Genomic DNA, 19,575 nt, shown 5'->3' on the forward strand with positions numbered 1-19,575 from the left:
CTGATGGACTTTTTGAGACCCCATGAACTGTAGCCCACCAGGCTCCTCTGTCCATGGGATTTCCCAGGCAAGAATAGCAAAATGAATTGCCATTTCCTTCTCCAAATCTTCCCGACCCAGGGATCAAACCAGTGTCTCCTGCATTGGCAGGCAGATTCTTTACTGCTGAGCCACACAATAATTTATGATTTATGTAGATCTTGATTTTATTACTTATCTAAACATCACCAGCCAGTCATATCCCTATTTAGACACAGAATATCCAAATATGTGCAAAAATAAATTCTGTAATCCACTGGCTTGCCAACTTTCATTTACATAAAAACCCTAGTGTTATATTGTAACTAATTTTTCTGTCTTATGAAGGTATATTTTTCAAGATAGGAGGATAAAATATTTTTATCTAATAGTTGATTGGCTTGGCTTATAATTTTAAATATTTACCCATGTATCACGTGGGCCTCCATTTAGTATAGAGACCTGCTTAGAGTTGTCTTCCTGAGCTAAGCCACGGCTGCCCAGCAATCAAATGGAGGTTAGTGAGCTTGGTTCACACTTTAATTCCCTTAAGGGAGAGAGCATCAGGTGAATGGAGATGTGACTTGAATGCAAACATCTGAAGGGAAACATAGCTTTTAGATAATAATTATTTGCAATTGGTCTCTTGTCTCATTTATTCTTCAGGTAGTAGAGATTGTTACCTGACTTTGACTTTAAAAAGCCACTGTAGGCGTGACTGACAGTGGATATCCATAAGAACCACCTCTGTGATCCTCCTCTGCGGGTGTCCCTTCTTTGATCCTGCAGGGACAGGATCTGAGCCCTGCTGAGATAGGATGCCACTGTCCTAAATGGTCACTGGTCCAAGTCCTGCTCTGGAATCCAAGCTGCTGGTTAAGAGGAAATGGGCTTTCGATCATCCCCAACTGTCCACCCTCCCCCGCACTGGAGGTGAAGACCTCCTATGGACTGAAAGATCACAGTTTACCCTGAGGCCTCTGGACTGTGAACCCTGAGGGAAAGCACTATCATTTATACCACTTCTCTGCTGAAAGGCATTTGCTTCAGGGGGCAGGTGTATGTGTATGTCCGCACACACAGGCACCATGCATGCACCTCTCCGATAAATGCTGCAATAAACACCCTTGTACATGGGCCCTTAGGTGGAGACTTTCATTTCTCTGGAATAGATTCCCTGGAGTGGGACTGCTAGGTCAAAGGGCATATGTATTTTTAATTTCAATGGATTTTTCCTGATTGATTTCCAAGAAGGTTGTAATAATTTACATCTTCACCAGCAATGATTAAGTGCACACTTTTCCCCCATATGCAATAGATATAGAAGCTCTTTTAATTTTGCCAGCCCAAAGGGTACAAATTGGTAATCTTATTACTACTTTTACATTCCCCAGAATTGTAATGAATTTAAGCATTTTTCCATATAGTTGAATAATTTTCTTCTCTGACTTGGATTTGCATCATTTTATTTATTTCTCCGTTGGGTTGTCTTATCAACGGGTAAGAGTGTTTTACACATTACAGCTTTGACTATCACCCGCATTACAAATATTTTTTCCAAGTCTAATGCTTATTCTTGACATTGTTTGCAGTATCTTTCACCATAAAAACGATTTTTAAAATATCTATATGCAAAAATAGCTATCTTTTTTATCCCCTAGATTTCCAACCTTAGTTGGGAAGGTCTTCTAACCCTAAGTTTATACGAGGCCTCCTTGCCAAAAATTTTATTGAAGTATAACATACGTATGAAATAGCACACATATTTTTGTGGATCCATAAAATCTCACAAGTAAAAACATTCATGGAACGAAGGACCCAGCTCAAGGAACAGAATATTCCCAGCAGCCTAGAAGCTCTTTCATGTCTCCTTCCAGTCATCACCCTCCCTAAAGGTTAACCTCTACCTTGACTTCTAAAATCATAGGTTAGAGTCAAAATTTGCTCAAATGAATCATCCATATGTATTCTTTTGTGTCTAGTTTCTTTAAGTCACCACTGTTTTTATAAGATTCATTCATGTAGCCCACTCATTCTTATTCCTGTGCAGTATTCATAATACTGAATACTGAATATATATATATGAATATACATAATATTCATATATATATAAATATGCCACACTGTATTTATCTGTCTTACTTTTGAGTTGCTTCCAGCTTGCAGCCTTTACAAACAGTGCTGCTATGAATGTTCTTATGTTTGCATTTCTGTTGGATATTTACCCAAGAATGTAATTTCAGGAGAACAGGATATGTGTACATCCAGCCTTTGTAGGTATTGCCAGTTTTCCGAAGTAGTCATACCAATTACCCCCCAGCAGTAATGTGAGAGATGTCTTAGTTGTTCTATATCCTCCCCGGAACTTGGTATCATCCGACGTTTTCATTAGGTAGGTACACGCTAGTGTTGTACTGTGGTTTGTCTTGCCAGACTCCCAATATTTTCTTTTTTACATTTTAAGCCCTTAATTCAGCTGGAGTTTTATTTCTGTATATGATAAGATAGAAGTCCACTCTGACTCTGTTTCAGACACATAGCCAGATGTGCTAGATTAAATAATATATATTTTTGCCCTGCTATGTTTTGAGGTGTAAGTAGACATCTGCCAGGTGGAGTGAGGTTGGGGAGAGCACCCCACGCTGACGGGCCTGCAGGAGCAGAGGCATGAAGTGGCATGATTTGGCTAAAATTAAAAGTGTGAATAGTGGGACTTCCCGAGTGGTCCAGTGGCTAAGACTATTCCTTCATAGGGGATGCAGTTTCGATCCCTGGTCAGGAAACTAAGATTGCACCTGTTGAAGGGTGTGGCCAAAAAAAATTTTTTTAATAAATAAAAGTGTGAGCAGCAAGAGGCACAGAAGGGGAGACAGAACCAACTCTTGCAGTTCTTGCCAGAGACCACAGGCACAAGGCTGCTGCTGAATGGGTGCACAAAAGGAGGAAGGATCCCCTCCATTTCTAATATTTGAGGACCTTCTTTGAGATCCTCATTTTGAAAAGTGTGATTATCAAAATGTCACTTTCAAGGGAGTGCTCACTGAAGTATTTATTATGATCCATGACATCTATTATTTCATTTAATCCTCACAATGACTTCACAATAGGGGTGCCATTAATCTCAACTTACAGATAAGGGCTCCCCTGCAGGAGGAAATGGCTACCCACTCCAGCATTCTTGCCTGGAAAATCCCATGGACAAAGGAGCCTGGCGGGCTACAATCCATGGAGTTACAAAGAGTCTGACATGATTTAGTGACTGAACATGCACAGACACACATGCACAGATGAGGGCTGGGGGCTCAGAGAAGTCAAGTGGCCTACCCTCAGTCACACAGCTAGCAAGAGCTGAGGCTGGAACCCAGGTCTTTCTCCTTCCTGAGTTCCTATCTCTTCCATATACACTGTTGGCACTGTCCATGGACAGTGACTTGAGCTTCCAGCTGCTTTCCAAATAATGGAGCATATGATGAAGCAGAGATTTAGAGTCACTCCTTCAAGCCCCTGCAAACAGACCCTGTTGGTGGCTATTTCCTCTTCCCCAGTCACACTGACAGGTTGATTTCTTGGGAAACCGAGTTGCTGTTCCAGACAGCAATGGCCACTTCAACTGAAAGGCAAGCAAACTCAGACTGAGGTGGCTGCTCCAGGCTCCTGGGGAAGTTTATGAGTCCACAGAGAGACAGGAGCACATCCCAGGAGAACAGAGTGTGGTGATGGAGACAGAGAACACGAAGTTGCCTCTGTTCTCCGCCCTTTTCCCATTTCCAGTTCTGGGTAACAGAAGGCCCAGCTGTTCTTTTTTTTTTTTCCCAACTGGGAGAGTTCTCTACTCCCTGCAATAACTGCCCCCCACCTCTGTAACCTGCATGAGCTCTGTTCTCCACTGCCAGGGAAACGTGGACAGTCACTGACAGGAACACGTTTGTGCCCAGACACACATCAGACACGGACACGTGCAGGTGACACGCAAACTCCACGCTGACACAGCAGGGCCCAACCCCCACTTACACAGAAACTGCCTCCTGGAATAGGAGATCCCAGAGAATCAATCTAGCTCAAGGGTTTTCAAATTATGCCAGGTGAATTATTCTGCAGAAAGAAGTCACACAAATAATGAAGCAATTTCCCACCAAAGGGAAGATGTTTAACTGCTAGAGATAACTGTAGAAAAGTGCACTGAAATTATTAGGTGTCATTTTCCTCTATCAGATTGCAAAGATTTAAAAGTTTGATAATATCCAGTGTTGGTGGGGGTGTAAAGATAGGTTATATGGTAGAAAAAAAAAAAAAGATTACAATTTCTGGGATAGGTAACTTGGCAATATATGTCAAAACGTTAAATGTAGCTAACCTTAAACCCAGTGATTCCACTCATAAAATTTACCTTCAGTTCAGTTCAGTTCATTTCAGTTGCTCAGTCGTATCTGACTCTTTGCGACCCCATGAATTGCAGCATGCCAGGCCTCCCTGTCCATCCCCAATTCCCGGAGTTCACTCAAACTCACGTCCATTGAGTCGGTGATGCCATCCAGCCACCTCATCCTCTGTCGTCCCCTTCTCCTCCTGCCCCCAATCTCTGCCAGCATCAGGGTCTTTTCCAGTGAGTCAACTCTTCACATGAGGTGGCCAAAGTACTGGAGTTTCAGCTTTAGCATCAGTCCTTCCAAAGAACACCCAGGACTGATCTCCTTTAGAATGGACTTGTTGGATCTCCTTGCAGTCCAAGGGACTCGCAAGAGTCTTCTCCAACACCACAGTTCAAAAGTATCAATTCTTCGGCACTCAACTTTCTTCACAGTCCAACTCTCACATCCATACATGACTACTGGAAAAACCATAGCCTTGACTAGACAGACCTTTGTTAGCAAAGTAATGTCTCTGCTTTTGAATATGCTATCTAGGTTGGTCATAACTTTCCTTCCAAGGAGTAAGCATCTTTTAATTTCATGGCTGCAATCATCATCTGCAGTGATTTTGGAGCCCAAAAAAATAAAGTCTGACACCGTTTCCACTGTTTCCCCATCTATTTGCCATGAAGTGATGGGACCAGATACCATGATCTTCGTTTTCTGCATGTTGAGCTTTAAGCCAACTTTTTCACTCTCCTCTTTTACTTTCATCAAGAGGCTTTTTAGTTCATCTTCACTTTCTGCCATAAGGGTGGTGTCATCTGCATATCTGAGGTTATTTATATTTCTCCTGGCAATCTTGATTCCAGCTTGTGCTTCTTCCAGCCCAGCGTTTCTCATGATGTACTCTGCATATAAGTTAAATTAGGAGGGTGACAATATACAGCCTTGACGTACTCCTTTTCCTATTTGGAACCAGTCTGTTGTTCCATATGTAGATAAATATCACCGTACATAAATACTTATTAAGGAGGTTCATTATACTATTTGTTTACAAACCAGAAAATTAGAAACACCTAACAAAATCTGTTAATAAAAAACTGGTCAAATAAGGGTATCGAACTACTATATATAAAATAAATAACTAATAAGAACCTACTGTAGAGCACGGGGACCTCCACTCAATACTCTGTAATTACCTATATGAGAAAAGAATCTTTAAAAAGTGGATTTATGTATAACCGATTCACTTTGCTGTACACCTGAAACTAACAAAACATTGTATGTCAACTATACTCCAAGAAAAATTAATTTTAAAAACGTTAAGGGTACACAAAACATGGAATACTACTCATGCTAAGTCGCTTCAGTCATGTCCGACTCTTTGTGACCCCATGGATTGCAGCCCACCAGGCTTCTCTGTCCATGGAAATCTCCAGGCAAGAGTATTGAAGTGGGTTGCCATTTCCTTCTCAATATACCTCTTAATCTCCTACTATTACCTGGCCCCTCACACCTTCCCTCTCCCTACTGGTAACCATTAGTTTGTTCTCTTTATCTGAGTTTGTTTCTTTTTTGTTATATTTACTATGTTGTTTTATTTTTTAGATTCCACATAGAAGTGATAACATACAGTTTTATCTTTCACTGACTCATTTCACTAAGCATAATACCCTCCATATTCATCCATGTTGTTATAAATGGCAAAATTTCATTTTTTAACTTTTTATTTTGTATTGGGGTATAACCAATTAACAATATTGTGATAGTCAAGGGGACAGCGAAGGGACTCAGCCATACATATATATGTATCCATTCTCCCCCAAACTCCCCTCCCATCCAGGCTGACACATAATACTGAGCAGAGTTCCCTGTGCTATACAGTAGGACCTTGTTGGTTATCCATTTTAAATATAACATTGTGTACATGTCAATCCCAGACTCCCTATCTCTTCTCCTCATCCATCCCCTCTGACAACCATAAGTTCATTCTGTCTTTCTACTATGTAAATAAGTTCATTCGTATCATTTCTTTTTAAATTCTGCATATAAGCCATATCATATGGTATTTCCCCTTCTCTGTCTGACTTACTTCACTCAGTATGACAATCTCTAGGTTTATCCATGTTCCTGCAAATGGCATTATTTCATTCTTTTTATGGCTGAGTAATATTCCATTGCATATATATTCCATTGGCTATACCACATCTTTTTTATCCATTCATCTGCTTATGGACACTTGGGTTGTGTCCTTGTCTTGGGTATTGTAAATAGTGCTGTGTGAACATCAGGGTACGTGTATCTTTTTGGTTTATCATTTCATTTTCTTTGGATATATCTCCAGAAGTGGACTTGCTGGATCAATACAGTTCTATTTTCAGTTTTTTGAGAAACTTCCCTAATGCTTTCCCACAATATATTTTTTAATTGAAAAAAAAGTAAAGTACAGAAGAACAAATTCTTTTTATCCCATTTGTATTTTTAAAAACATGTTTGTGCATGCATAGAAGGTACCTACAGGGTATATAGGAAACTGTTACAGTGGATAAGTCTGAAATTGAAAGGGGAGAGGGAGGGAGGGGAAGAGAAGGGAGGCTGATTTTTTTACCTAATAACCTTTTGTACTATTTGACATTTTTACAATGAACATGTACTAACTGTATAATAAATTATTTTAACTGAAACATTTAAAAATATATTAGGGTTTCCTGCAGGATTTCACCTAGAAAAGAGTGCCACAAAAATTTTGAAGAAACTTTGTGCCACCCAACCCTACTGTACAGTCAGGAAAAATCGTGAAAGTCCTTTGAAATGGGAGGAAAAGTACCCTATCGAATACTGAGCTAGTGTAACCTTCCAGGTTATCTGACTCTAAACTGTCATTGTCTTTGAGTCCATAAGTTATAGAAAACTGAAAGTTATACAAACGATTCTTGTCCACAGCAGCAAATGAATTTTCTCAGGTGGAGATACAATTGATTTCTCCCTACTGTGGAAAAACCAATTTTGGATCAATTAACAAATTCATTTCATTATTCTTGAGTGCCAGTATGTATAACTGGTCTTTGTATTGTCCCCTGAAGAGATGTTTAACACATCACTGGTTTCCTCATTAATTAATTAAAATCTCACACGTGTTCATGTTGTATATTTATGAGTTATGATTTTTCCTTCTAAACAACGATCTTTTAAGAAAGTGGAGAAAATGAGGAGGAGTTTTGCCCAAGGTTAGGTGCCTGTGGTTGCAAATATAGAACTAACCTCCAACCCTCAAGGGCTTCCCAGGTGGAGCAGTGGTAAAGAATCTGCCTGCCAAAGCAGGAGATACAAGAGATAGCAATTTGATGCCTGGGTTGGGAAGATCCCCTGGAGGAGGAGATGGCAACCCACTCCAGTATTCTTGCCTGAAGAATCCCATGGACAGAGGAGCTTGGCAGCCCCCAGTCCGTGGGGTCGCAAAGAGTCAGACACAACTGAGCACACACATCCCGGCCCTCAAATTTGTCCATTTTACCTATACCATCAAGTAACCAGGATTGAAATGCTGTCCGCACTGACATATATTTAACTCCATATAGACTATCATTCATTTAGAAAATGCTTTCTCCCAAATATCCACACAATCACATATGCACACTCTGCTGACATGTAAAAACTCCCACACAGAAGCAAGACCCACCCATCTCACACACACACACACACACACACACACACACACACACACACACAAACTGGGCTGGGTTCCATTCTGCCAAGCAGCTGAAGGGCTAGGACTGGGGCGTGATCCCTTCCCACAGACCCTTGACTGTGCCACGCAGAGAGAAAGAGGCGGTTCCCTCACTTATAACCATGAGCCAGAGGCAGTGTGGTGCTTAGGTGTCGCGATAAGGGCTCGAGTTCAAGGAGGCAGCCAAAGCCCCATCCTTAGACAGCCCAGCCTGGGAAGTGGGTCGCATCGGGACAGGACCAGGCTCCATCCGGGCGCCAAGCCCCCGAGATCTGGGGGAGTCAAGGAAGGCTGCCCTAAGGCGGTGGCCTCCACGTTGAGGTTTGAAAACCCTGGAGCCAAGACTTCAAGCCCAGGAGCAACTGCACGGCAGCTGCGGGACTGAGCAGGGGATGAAAAAAACCCACGCTCCAAGCGCGGACAGGCTGGGCTGAAGGCGTTTCTGTTTGTTGTGCGGAAAAAGAAATCATAGGAGATGAAGACCCATTGCGGGGCCTAGTCCATGAGCCGCGAGGCTCGGGAGCCCCTCCCGGTGGCTCGCGCGGTCCCCACCCGGCGAGTCTGAGGCTCTTGCGGTGGGCTTGCGGCGCCCCCTGGGGGCTCCGAGCGGCTCTCCCTCCTGGCACGGGCCAGCCCGGAGACGTCGGCACGAGTTGAGAGGCGCTCCTAGGCTGCCCGCCAGACTGTCCGGTCCTCGGTCCCCTCCAGGCGCCGGGAGAGCTCCTGCAGGCGCGGCTCGGTTCTGATGCATCTCTGAAGGTGACCTCCACGCATCTCCATCACCGAGAAATCCCATCCTCATTCCGCAGATGAGGAAGCCCGGATTCTAAGACACATCCACGGGCTCCAAGAGGAGTCTCTGGGACCCTGAGGCCCATCCTCTCTCGTCTTTTTCCGCCTAGGGACCCCATCCTTTGCCCTAGAGAGCCTAGATGTGACCTCAGACATGGTTTGAGTCCCTTTCTACCTGCCGTCTCTTCGCGGTTTCTTGAAGCCAGAGAGGTCACCTGAAGCATCCTTCTTGGGATGGGCTGGCAAGGCTGCAGTATGAACAAGAGTGTGTGTGGAGTGGGGTTATTCTTAGCTACTGCAGAAGGAAGGTAGAGCAACTTTAATGGAGAATTATCTGAGAACATCATTGGAAGTGTCCTCGGAGGTAGGTGTGACTCTATCCTAAAGAGACATTTAAGAAACTGCAGATTCTGCCATGAGAATGTTCCTCCTTCATGGTTTGTAATAGTAAAAACTTGCGAACGGTGCAACTTTCTACCAGTAGATTAGATAACTAGTAGCCTATGCAGCGGAGAAGGCAATGGCACCCCACTCCAGTACTCTTGCCTGGAGAATCCCAGGGACGGCGGAGCCTGGTGGGCTGCCGTCTATGGGGTCGCACAGAGTCGGACACGACTGAAGCAACTTAGCAGCAGCAGCAGCAGCTTATGCAGCCATGAAAAATCATATTGGATTAAAAAAATTGGTGATATCACAGTGTTCATTATATTGTTAAGGAATAAGTTATTACAAAACAAAATATGTAATAAAATTCCACTTTTGTGAAGATGTATGTATCTGTGTGCACACATTATATTTAAAAGTCTGTAAAGGGCTTCCCTGGTGGCTCAGTGGTAAAGAATCCACCTGCCAATGCAGGAGACATGGGTTGAATCCCTGGTGCGGGAAGATCCCACATGCCTCAGAGTGACTAAGCCCATGGGCCATAGCTATTGAGCCCGTGCTCTAGAGCCTGGGAGCCACAGCAAGAGAAGTCACTGCAGGGAGAAACCTGCCCACTGCAACGAAGAGCAGCCCCCAGTCACTGCAACTGGAGAAAGCCTGAGTGCAACAACAAAGACCCAGCACAGCCAAAAATAAAGACATAGTAGTATTTTTTTTAAGTCTGCAAAGATATACAGCAAAAAACTGAACATTGATCAATGGGATTAAGGGTGATTTTTAAAGTACTCATTCTTTTCTATATTTTCTAAACAATATATACTGAATATGTATTGTTTTATAGTTTCTTTTTTAAGCAGAAAAAGTCCAGCATTCACTTACTGGAGAAAGAGCAGCCAAAAAACTTGGATAAAGGAAGTAGGAAAGAGGATTATGGGGGCCTTTCCTATGCTCACGCCAGAATAGCCACAGGAATCATGGTCACCAAGAGCGGCTCCTTCTGAAGAATGTGATAGTGATGATACATTTTCCGAAGTGTTGATTATAACACAGTTTGCCGCATGACTCAGTTTAGAGGATCATGCATTTGGCCACAGATCAGAAGCTCTGGAAGAAAAACTGCTACTGGATACCCATTCGAGTTGTACTGGATAAAGTAACTGGCCAGTGCACCAAATTCCAGAAGGTTGATGAATATGCAGTAAGTAATGTGGTTTCTTTCTTGTATCAGCTCCATGCAAATTGACCAGAGTATATAGAACAATGTTTGAGATCCAATGAAGAAGCAGAGGATTTATCTGCACCAACCTGGGCTTGTCATTCTTGGCTGTGCATGATCAGCATGTGAAGCCGTCCTGTTGATGGATTCAGCTGTGATTGGGAGCAGGGATGACAAAGTAGGCTGTCAGAGAGGAGCAAGTCATCCAGATTCTCCCAGACAAGAAGACAACACTGAAACTACATTGGGCTTTTTCCTTCTGAAATTTGGCAAAGTGGAATTTGCTGAAAAGTAAGCAGTTCAGTCTGTTTTTAATTTCACTTCTCAAGAAAGCCAGCTAACTTTCATCATGACTTATGAAGCTTGTATCTTTTTTCAAATTAACTTTTTCATAAACCTTAATTGAAGATATGCAGAATTTTTACATGTGAAAATAATTTTGCCAATGTATTACCCAGTATTTTTCCACTGTATCACCCAGTTTTTATTTGAAAAGTTATTCTCTATTGTTCTAAACAGTTCAGTGCAGTTCAGTTCAGTTCAGTTCAGTTGCTCAGTCGTGTCCGACTCTTTGCGACCCCATGAATTGCAGCACGCCAGGCCTCCCTGTCCATCACCAACTCCCGGAGTTCACTCAAACTCACGTCCATCGAGTCGGTGATGCCATCCAGCCATCTCATCCTCTGTCGTCCCCTTCTCCTCCTGCCCCCAATCCCTCCCAGCATCTGAGTACATAGTGCCAAAAACTAAAAAAATATATATAGTTTCAGCATCAGGAACGGATTGTTTAAAGAAATCAGTTTGCAATAGGTTGTAATGAACTATAATGGCCCTTTAAAGATTTAGATGACCTTTTAAAGAATGGTTTAGAAGTAAATTGCTGGAAATATTAATTCATTAACAAAAAGAAAAACATAAACATCAGGGGGGATGAATTGCCTGCCCTTTTTGGGAGGTAGGGAAATAACATCCACAATGGGACCTGTAGGCCCTGCCACTGCTACTGAGGCCAGTGACCCCAAAAATTGACCACTTGGGATGTTCGCTACCCATGGCCTGGCACTAGGGTCTAAGTCTGTGGTATTAAGAAGAGCTATTGGGCTTCCCTGGTGGCTTAGTGGTAAAGAATCTGCCTGCCAATGCAGAAGATGCGAGTTTGATCCCTGATAAGGGAAGATTCCCCATGCCAAGAAGTAGCTAAGCCCGTGCGCCACAACTACTGAGCCTGTGTGCTACAGCCCACACACACCACAACTACTGAAGTCCACAAGCCACAGAGCCCATGTTCCACAGCAAGAGAAGCCACTGCAATGAGAAGCCTGCACACCACAACTAGAGAGTAGCCCCAGATCACTGCAACTGGAGAAAAGCTTGTGCAGCAAAGAAGAGCTGGCACAGCCAAAAATAAAAATAAAGTAATAAAAAGAAAAAAAAAAAGAGAGAGAGCTACTGTTAAGGAGATAGATGCAGTCGCCTTCATTCTGCTCTGCTTCCTGTTTCAGAATTTTTTTAAGAAGAGAAGGTAGTGTGTCTTTAGAAATCAGAGATTCAAATCTCAGCACCCAACGTCCACCCCACCACCACCAACTGTGGTTTGGGGCAAGTCACATAATCTGTCTCAGTTTCTCATCTGTGACATGGAGAGAACAATATTCATATTGTGCAGTTGCTGAAAGATCTGTTATTATTCAACAAGTATTTATTGAATGCCAGGCACTATTCTAGTCGCTGACTAGGACAGACAAGGTCCCTGTTTTCACAGAATTCATATTCTAATTGGATGAGATCACAATAAACAAATGAGAGAATCAGATATGAATAAGTTCTAGACATAAAGCAGAGGGAAAGGTGAGAGTCCTCCAGGCTCATGATGTTACATTGGCTGCTCAGGGAAGCTCTGTGTGAGCAGGCTGTATTTGAGCAGAGAGATGAATGAAAGACTCCACCTACAGTACAGGAGATGCAAGAGACCCAGGTTCAATCCCTGGGTCGGGAAGTTCCCCTGGAGAAGGAAATAGCCACCCACTCCAATATTCTTGCCTGGAAAATCCCACAGAGAAGGCTGGTGGGTTACAGTCTGTGGGGTCACAAAGCGCTGGACATGATTGAGTGACCGAGCATGCACACGCACATGGATGGCAGGAAGCAACCAGGCAGAGATCCAAGGGAGAATCTGGGTGAAGGGTCCAGAGGACTACTCTGAACCATTTTCTTGTGGCTTCCCATGAATCTATAACTATTTCAAAGTAGAAAAGTTCTTTTAAAAGCAGTTAACTTATTTTTTTAAATATTCATTTATGTATTTGACTGGGTCTTAGTTGCAGCATTCACGATCTTCCATCTTCATTGCAGCATGCGAGATCTTTAATTGTGGCATGTAAACTTTCATTTGCAGCATGTGGGATCCAATTTCCTGCCCAGGTATGGAACCCCCTGCATTGGGAGAGTGTAGTCTCAGCCACTGGACCACCAGGGAAGTCCCCAAAGCAATTAACTATTGATACACACTACAGTCTGCATGCTAAGTCGCTTCAGTCGTGTCTGACTGTGCAACCCTGTGGACTGTAGCCTATCAGGTTCCTCTGTCCATGGGATTCTCTAGGCAAGAATGCTGGAGTGGGTGGCCATGCCCTCCTCCAGAGGATCCTCCTGACCCAGGGATCCAACCTGCATCTCTTAGGTCTCCTACAGTGGCAGGTAGGTTCTTTACCACTAGCCCCACCCACTATTGATACACACTAGCACATACTGTACGGTTTTATTTATATAAAATTCTGGAAAGTATAAACTGACCAATAGCAACAGAAAGTATGTCATCAGTTGCCTGGGTACAGAGTAGGAAGCAGGGATGTCTGGGCAAGAAGGGATGAGAGGGTGGACATGAGGAATCCTTCAGGGTGATGGATATGCTTATTATCTGAGTTGTAATGATGGTTTGGGATGTGTATACGGGGTAAACTTATTAAATTGTATACTCTATTGTGAATTTTATTGTATGCTAATTTTATCTCAATAAAGGTACTAAAAATCTTAAGCACCTAGAAGTAAATCATGCTAAAAATATGCAAAGCTTCTACACATAAAAGTTTACATTATGCAAAACATTTAAGTAGGTCTAAATAAATAAATGGACATATTGTAGTCTTAGGAAGTACAACTCAATACTGAAAAGATGTCAATCCTCCCCAAATGAAACTGATGAAAATCTTAACTGTTTTCTTGGTTTTGTTTTGTTGTTGTTGTTGTTGACAAGTCAATTTGAAAACGTATTCAGGAATTAAAAGAAGGCCAAGGATAGCCAAGCTGCTCTTGCAAACTAAGGCTAAAAAATTTACATTCTCATATCAAAATAGTGAGGTGCTGGTATGAGGATAAATGAATAGACCAATGGAGCAGAATAAAGAGCCTCAAAACAGATCCACGTATATGCAGATAATTGATATTGAACAAAGGTGGGAATGCAGAGTTGTTGAGAAATGACCAATAAAAGGCACTGTGCCAATTGGATATCTATAAAAATTCCCGCCACAAAATACAAAAATCAGTTTCAAAGTGGATTAAACATATAAACATGAAACATAAAAACTTACACCTCTGAAAAGGAGAATAGGTGAATATTTATTTTCATGACCTCAAGTAAGGAAATATTTTTAAAAACAGTAACAAAAAGTACCAATGACAAAGGAGAAGGCACCAATAAAAAGGAAGAAACTATTAACTACAGTAAAATTAAGAACTTTATTCACTAAGGATATTATGAAGAGAATGAAAAGACAAGCGACAGGGGTGGAGGAAAAGATATTCACAACTAATAGATGAAACCTTGTCAAAACCACAGTAAGACACCACTGCACATCTGATAAAATGGCAAATTTTTAAGAATCTATTGTTATGTATTTGGAGCAAGAGAAACTCATATGCTGCCAGTGGGAGGGTAAACTGATGGACCACTTGGAAAGATGTCTTATATTATCTAGTAAAGTTGAGGAGGACAAGGGTTAGCATATGACTCAGAAATGTCACTCTTAGTGTATATCCTACAGGAGCATCTGTATATGTATATCAGAAGTGTGTGCAGAGCAGTATTATACATAATAGGAAAACACTGGGAAAATTACAAATGTCCTACACACAGTAAAGTTGATAAATGAACTGTCATATTTTCATTCAGTGGAATATTGCATAGGTGCTGAGCAGCTAAAAATTAGAAAAGGTCACTGTACAGTGATCTGTGCAGAGATGCCAGTCCTCCTTAAAGTGAGAGAGTGGCAGTCCAGGAGGCCTGAGAAGAAAGTTAAACACAGTTCTCAAGAACCAATCAGAGCAACGGCAGGGAGTGCTTGGGCACATGTCAACATGTAGCAGACGTGTGGTAGGCTCTTTTAGGATAACTCTACCGCCCACAACCATTTGGTAACGTAGGAATTATTTTGTAGGTAAAGAAACTGAGGAACAGAAAAGTTAAATGACTTGCCTGAGGTCACACAGACAGTGGATGGCAGAAGTGGAGTTTTAAAACCAACCATCAGGGACTTCCCTGCTGGCTCAGTGGTTAAGACTCCTCACTTCTAATGCAGCACTCATGGGATCAATCCCTGGTCTGAGATCTAAGATCCCCCACATGCCACGTAATTTGGCCAAAAACAAACAACAACTGGAAAAAAAAGAAAAAACACAGGCATCAAGCCCCACAATCTCTCCATTTAAGTAGAAACTGGTGGTTGCCTGGCAACAAGCATTCACTGCCTCTCCTTTCTTTCAGAGCCCTGATTTGATCCTTTCAAAGCCATCATGATTTTGTCATGATGGACTCCCGCCTTTCTGCTGTCCCCTAGGGATGGCAGAGCAAAAGACAGAACAAGTCTGGGACCCTGATGACTGGATAGCAGAGGTGTCCTGCCAGATCAGTTTTTGCTTCCTTTCATTTATTTTTTTTCTTTATTTTAGTTTGGAAAACAACACTCGAAGGCAGAATGCTTCAAGAACCATTGAGGTTCTTGAATTAAGAAGGAAATGCAGTTTAAAGGCAGTTTCCATTTCCTTCCAAACATATGCTGCAAGGGTATCAGAACCCAAATCAGAACTATAGCATATACTGCACGATGCATGACAGGGCTGGCGGACACGGCTTGCAGAGGAACACCAAGCAGGAGGGCCTGTACACACAAAAAGGCTGCACAGGCAGTGTTTGTCTATTTTTAAAAATATTTATATATGTATTTGCCTTTGTTGGGTCTTAGTTGAGGCACACGGGATCTTCACTGCCGTGTGAGGGCTTTCTAATTGTGGCGCACGGGGTGGGTAACTGCAGCACAGGGGCATAGTTGCCCAACGGCATGTGGAATCTTAGTTCCCCGACCAGGGATCAAAACCGAGCCCCCTGCATTGGAAAGCAGATTCTTAACCCCTAGACCACCAGGGAAGTGCCCAGGCAGCGTGATGGCAGTATTCCAAGGAACCTGAGGTGTCCAGAGAGCACCATGGGACCAGCCCGTGCTTCCCCTGCATGCTGACTAGTTTGCCCTGTGAAGCTCTTGGGTCCCCGCCAGACAGAAGCACTGCACCTCCCGCTTTCCCCTGCTCAGCACTCTCTCCGAGCAATTCATCCTGAAGTGTAAACGTAGGACTACTGCACCGTTACATCCCCACACACTAAGAAGCTCCCAATCCATGCAGCAAGGTTTGGTCACTGGCAAGGAACCAGCACACCTCTCTTCACTGCTTTGCTGCCACCATTCTTGTCACCCAGCTCCTGCGCCTCCAAGGGCACCGCCGCTCCCTATGCAGCAGCCCAGCCTCTGTTTTGCTGGTTTCCTCCTGATGCAGCTTAGGGAGGAGGATGTCTGACAGCCTGAGAGCTCTGGCTCCAGACACAAAGCCTACTCTTTTCAGATCCCAGGACCCTTTATTTCTTCTTTTTTGTCTCCTAGGAGTTTTCTATAACCGTCAAAGCTGTGCTCTGATGCTGGCCTTTGGGTGTGACCTGTGTTGGGCGATGTCCCCTTTAACAGCAAAGGCCTTGACACGGTATGGACTTCAGCGAGCACCTTGGATCAAACCCTAGAGGCTTGAAATGATGGGAAAAAGTGGGTTATCCCAGCTTTCATGAGGCCTGTTTGGTCCTACTTTAGTTTCTATTCCAAATGTGGGAACAAACTTGCCTCTTAAAACCTTTCAGGTCACATGGGTTGTGTGCTGGCTGGTGGTTATGTCACGGCTAAGGACTGTGCATGTGTTAGTCGCTCAGTCGTGTTCAACTCTTTGCGACCCCATGGGCTGCAGTCCTCCAGGCTCCTCTGTCCATGGGATTCTCCAGGCAAGAACACTGGAGTGGGTAGCCATTCCCTTCTCCAGGGGATCTTCCCAACCCAGGGATCAAACCAGGTCTCCCACATTGTAGGCAGAGTCTTAACCTTCTGAGCCATCAAGGAAGACCTTGCCTTAAGCTAATTTGGGACTGACAGGACTCTGCTAACTCCGTATATAAATATGGGATCTGCTCCTTGGCCTTCCAGGTCAGGGTCTTGGGTGGGACACCTGTAGCCTCCATCTGCCTCTGAATTTTCTGAAATAAAGTTGCTTTTTGCTCTCACTTCAAGGGCCTCAGAGAGATAACCAATAACAATGGCCATGTCTGGAAGCAATTTGGGTTGGGGGAGGGGTGCCTTGAGGCTTGTACAGTCCTTTTCTATTTGTTCAGAACTGGGCAGCCCCACCTATCCACTTAGGGCTGTTTTGTATAACTGCCCCCAGAAATCTAACTTCAAGAAAAACAATTGGTTTGTAAAGCATTCCAGAGTCATTAAACAGATCGATGATCAAAATCTGAAATGACTATTGCTCACTAATGAAATCTTTCAAGAGGAACTGTAGTGCCAAGAACACTGAATGCCTGCCCCTGAGCCCTTAGTGAGGAGTAGAAGGAATCAAGGTCCCTGTGACTGGTATGAGACCAGAAGCCCCAACAAGCTCCACCATGACGGGCAACGCTCACTCATATTCTGCAATTCCTGCAGCTCCTGCCTCTAATTCTCGGTTAGAATTAGATGAGCACCATGTCCAACCCCATCACCACCCACAATGCAAACTGACACTGAACCACCAACCAATAGGAGCACAGAGCATCTATCTCTAGCTTGCTGCAGTTGCCCACAGAGTACTAGCAACCTGTTAGGACTTTTTTTTTAGCTGCACCTTGTGGAATGTGGGATCTTAGTTCTCCAATCAGGGATCCAATCCAAGGCCCCTGCATCGTGAAGCTCAGAGTCTTAACCACTGAACCGCCAAGGAAGTCCCCTTTGGACTTTTACAGGAGAAATCAACTTCCGTTTTGTTCAAGCTGCTGTTGTTTGTTACCAGCCTGGGTTCTTGAACTCTTTAATCTACAGAAATTAATAAGAGGCCAAACAAGAAATCCAGGCAAGGCTTTACTGGAACTCATGATGTAGCACAAGGCAGTGAAAACAAGTAACAGATGTCTTTGCTGGCTCTCTAAGGGAGGACGGGTGAGCTGGTCCCTTAAGGGGGGTGAGGGTAAGGGTGGATTGGTGGGTCTGGTTGGAAGGTTGGCTCAGGTGGTTTGCCCACCCTCTTTGTGGTGCTGTGTGCAGGGATCACATTCAGTACTCTGGTTTGGCTCCCAGCACCTCAGAAGTGGCAGCTGGCAAAGGGGAGGAGAATGGGAGAGGGTTGGATTGGGAGTTTGGGATTAGCAGATGCAAACTGGTGTATATAGGATGGATAAACAACAAGGTCCTACAGTATAGCACAGGGAACTATACTCAATATCCTGAGGTAAGCCATAATGGAAAAGAATATGAAAAAGAATGTACATATTATGTATGTACAACTGAGTCCCTTTGCTGTGTATGAGTAATTAATACAGCACTGTAATTCAACTACACTTCAATTTAAAAAAAGGTGGTGGGGGCGGTGCTTCCCTGGTGGTTCAGCCGGTAAAGAATCTGTCTGCAATATAGGAGACCTGGATTCAATTCCTGGATAGGGAAGATCCCCTGGAGAAGGGAATGGCTACCCACTCCAGTATTCTTGCCTGGGAAATGCCATGGACAAGAAGAGCCTGGCAGGCTACAATTCATGGAGTTACAGAGTCAGACACCACTGAGCAACTAACACTCACTTTCAATAAAAAATATGTTTTAAAAATTAATTAAATTTAAAACAAGAAGTGGCAGTTGTGTTTTAGCCTTTTTGTATCTTATAGTTCATAATTTGCCTGACTCCCCATGTATGCAGTTATTTTTAGTCCCTCACAGTTTCTTTGTATTCTGTTTCTCCAGGAGGAGGGGAGAAGACATTTCCCAGATTCCAGCCTGTCTCAGCTTTGCCTCTGTGAGTAAACCTCAAATTCTAGTATGAAATATTTGAATGTTGCTAATAGAGTAGATCTTAAAAGTCCTACAAGAAAAAAGAAAATTGTTATGTAGGTAATAAATGTTCACTAAACTTTTTGTGGTAATCATTGCACAAAATGTATGTGTAGTACACCTTAAACTTGTACAATGTTATATGCCAATTATATCTCAATAAAACTAGAGGGGGGAAAAGTTCTGGCAGGCCTTAGGAAAAAGCAGAAGAAATCAGTACAAAGTGCTGGCAGCTTAGCAAGTCTCCTGGGAGCCAGAAGGGAAGGCCCCAGGTGGCTTTCTCTTTACATCACTTTTCCTCTTCCTCTAAGCTTGTTTGCTCCATGGTCTTCCCACAGTTCAGCTTCCTCAGCTCCCCCCGCTAAAAACTCCACCTTCGGAATATATATAACTGGCCCTATCTAACCTTCAACGTTACGTGACCTTGCAGGTCCACAACCCAAACCAACTAGCTACAGACTCTCGACTCTTGGCTCAAATTCTCAGTGGACAGACGTGCTTTCTGGCCAGTGAATTCACTGCTTTTGAATTACATGCTGGTTCAGTCACTTACAGGGTGGTAGGAAAACCTGCTCACTGGGGGTCATGTGGGGGAGCAGTCTCTCTGGGAACTAACTGGCACGTCTCCCTGAGGTGAGAGAAGGGGCAGGTAACTCTAGTGAAGACAGCTTCACACAGATCTCACTGGCTCCTTTCTTT

Source organism: Capricornis sumatraensis, chromosome 2 (assembly GCF_032405125.1).
Source record: "Capricornis sumatraensis isolate serow.1 chromosome 2, serow.2, whole genome shotgun sequence".
NCBI classification, from domain to species: domain Eukaryota; kingdom Metazoa; phylum Chordata; class Mammalia; order Artiodactyla; family Bovidae; genus Capricornis; species Capricornis sumatraensis.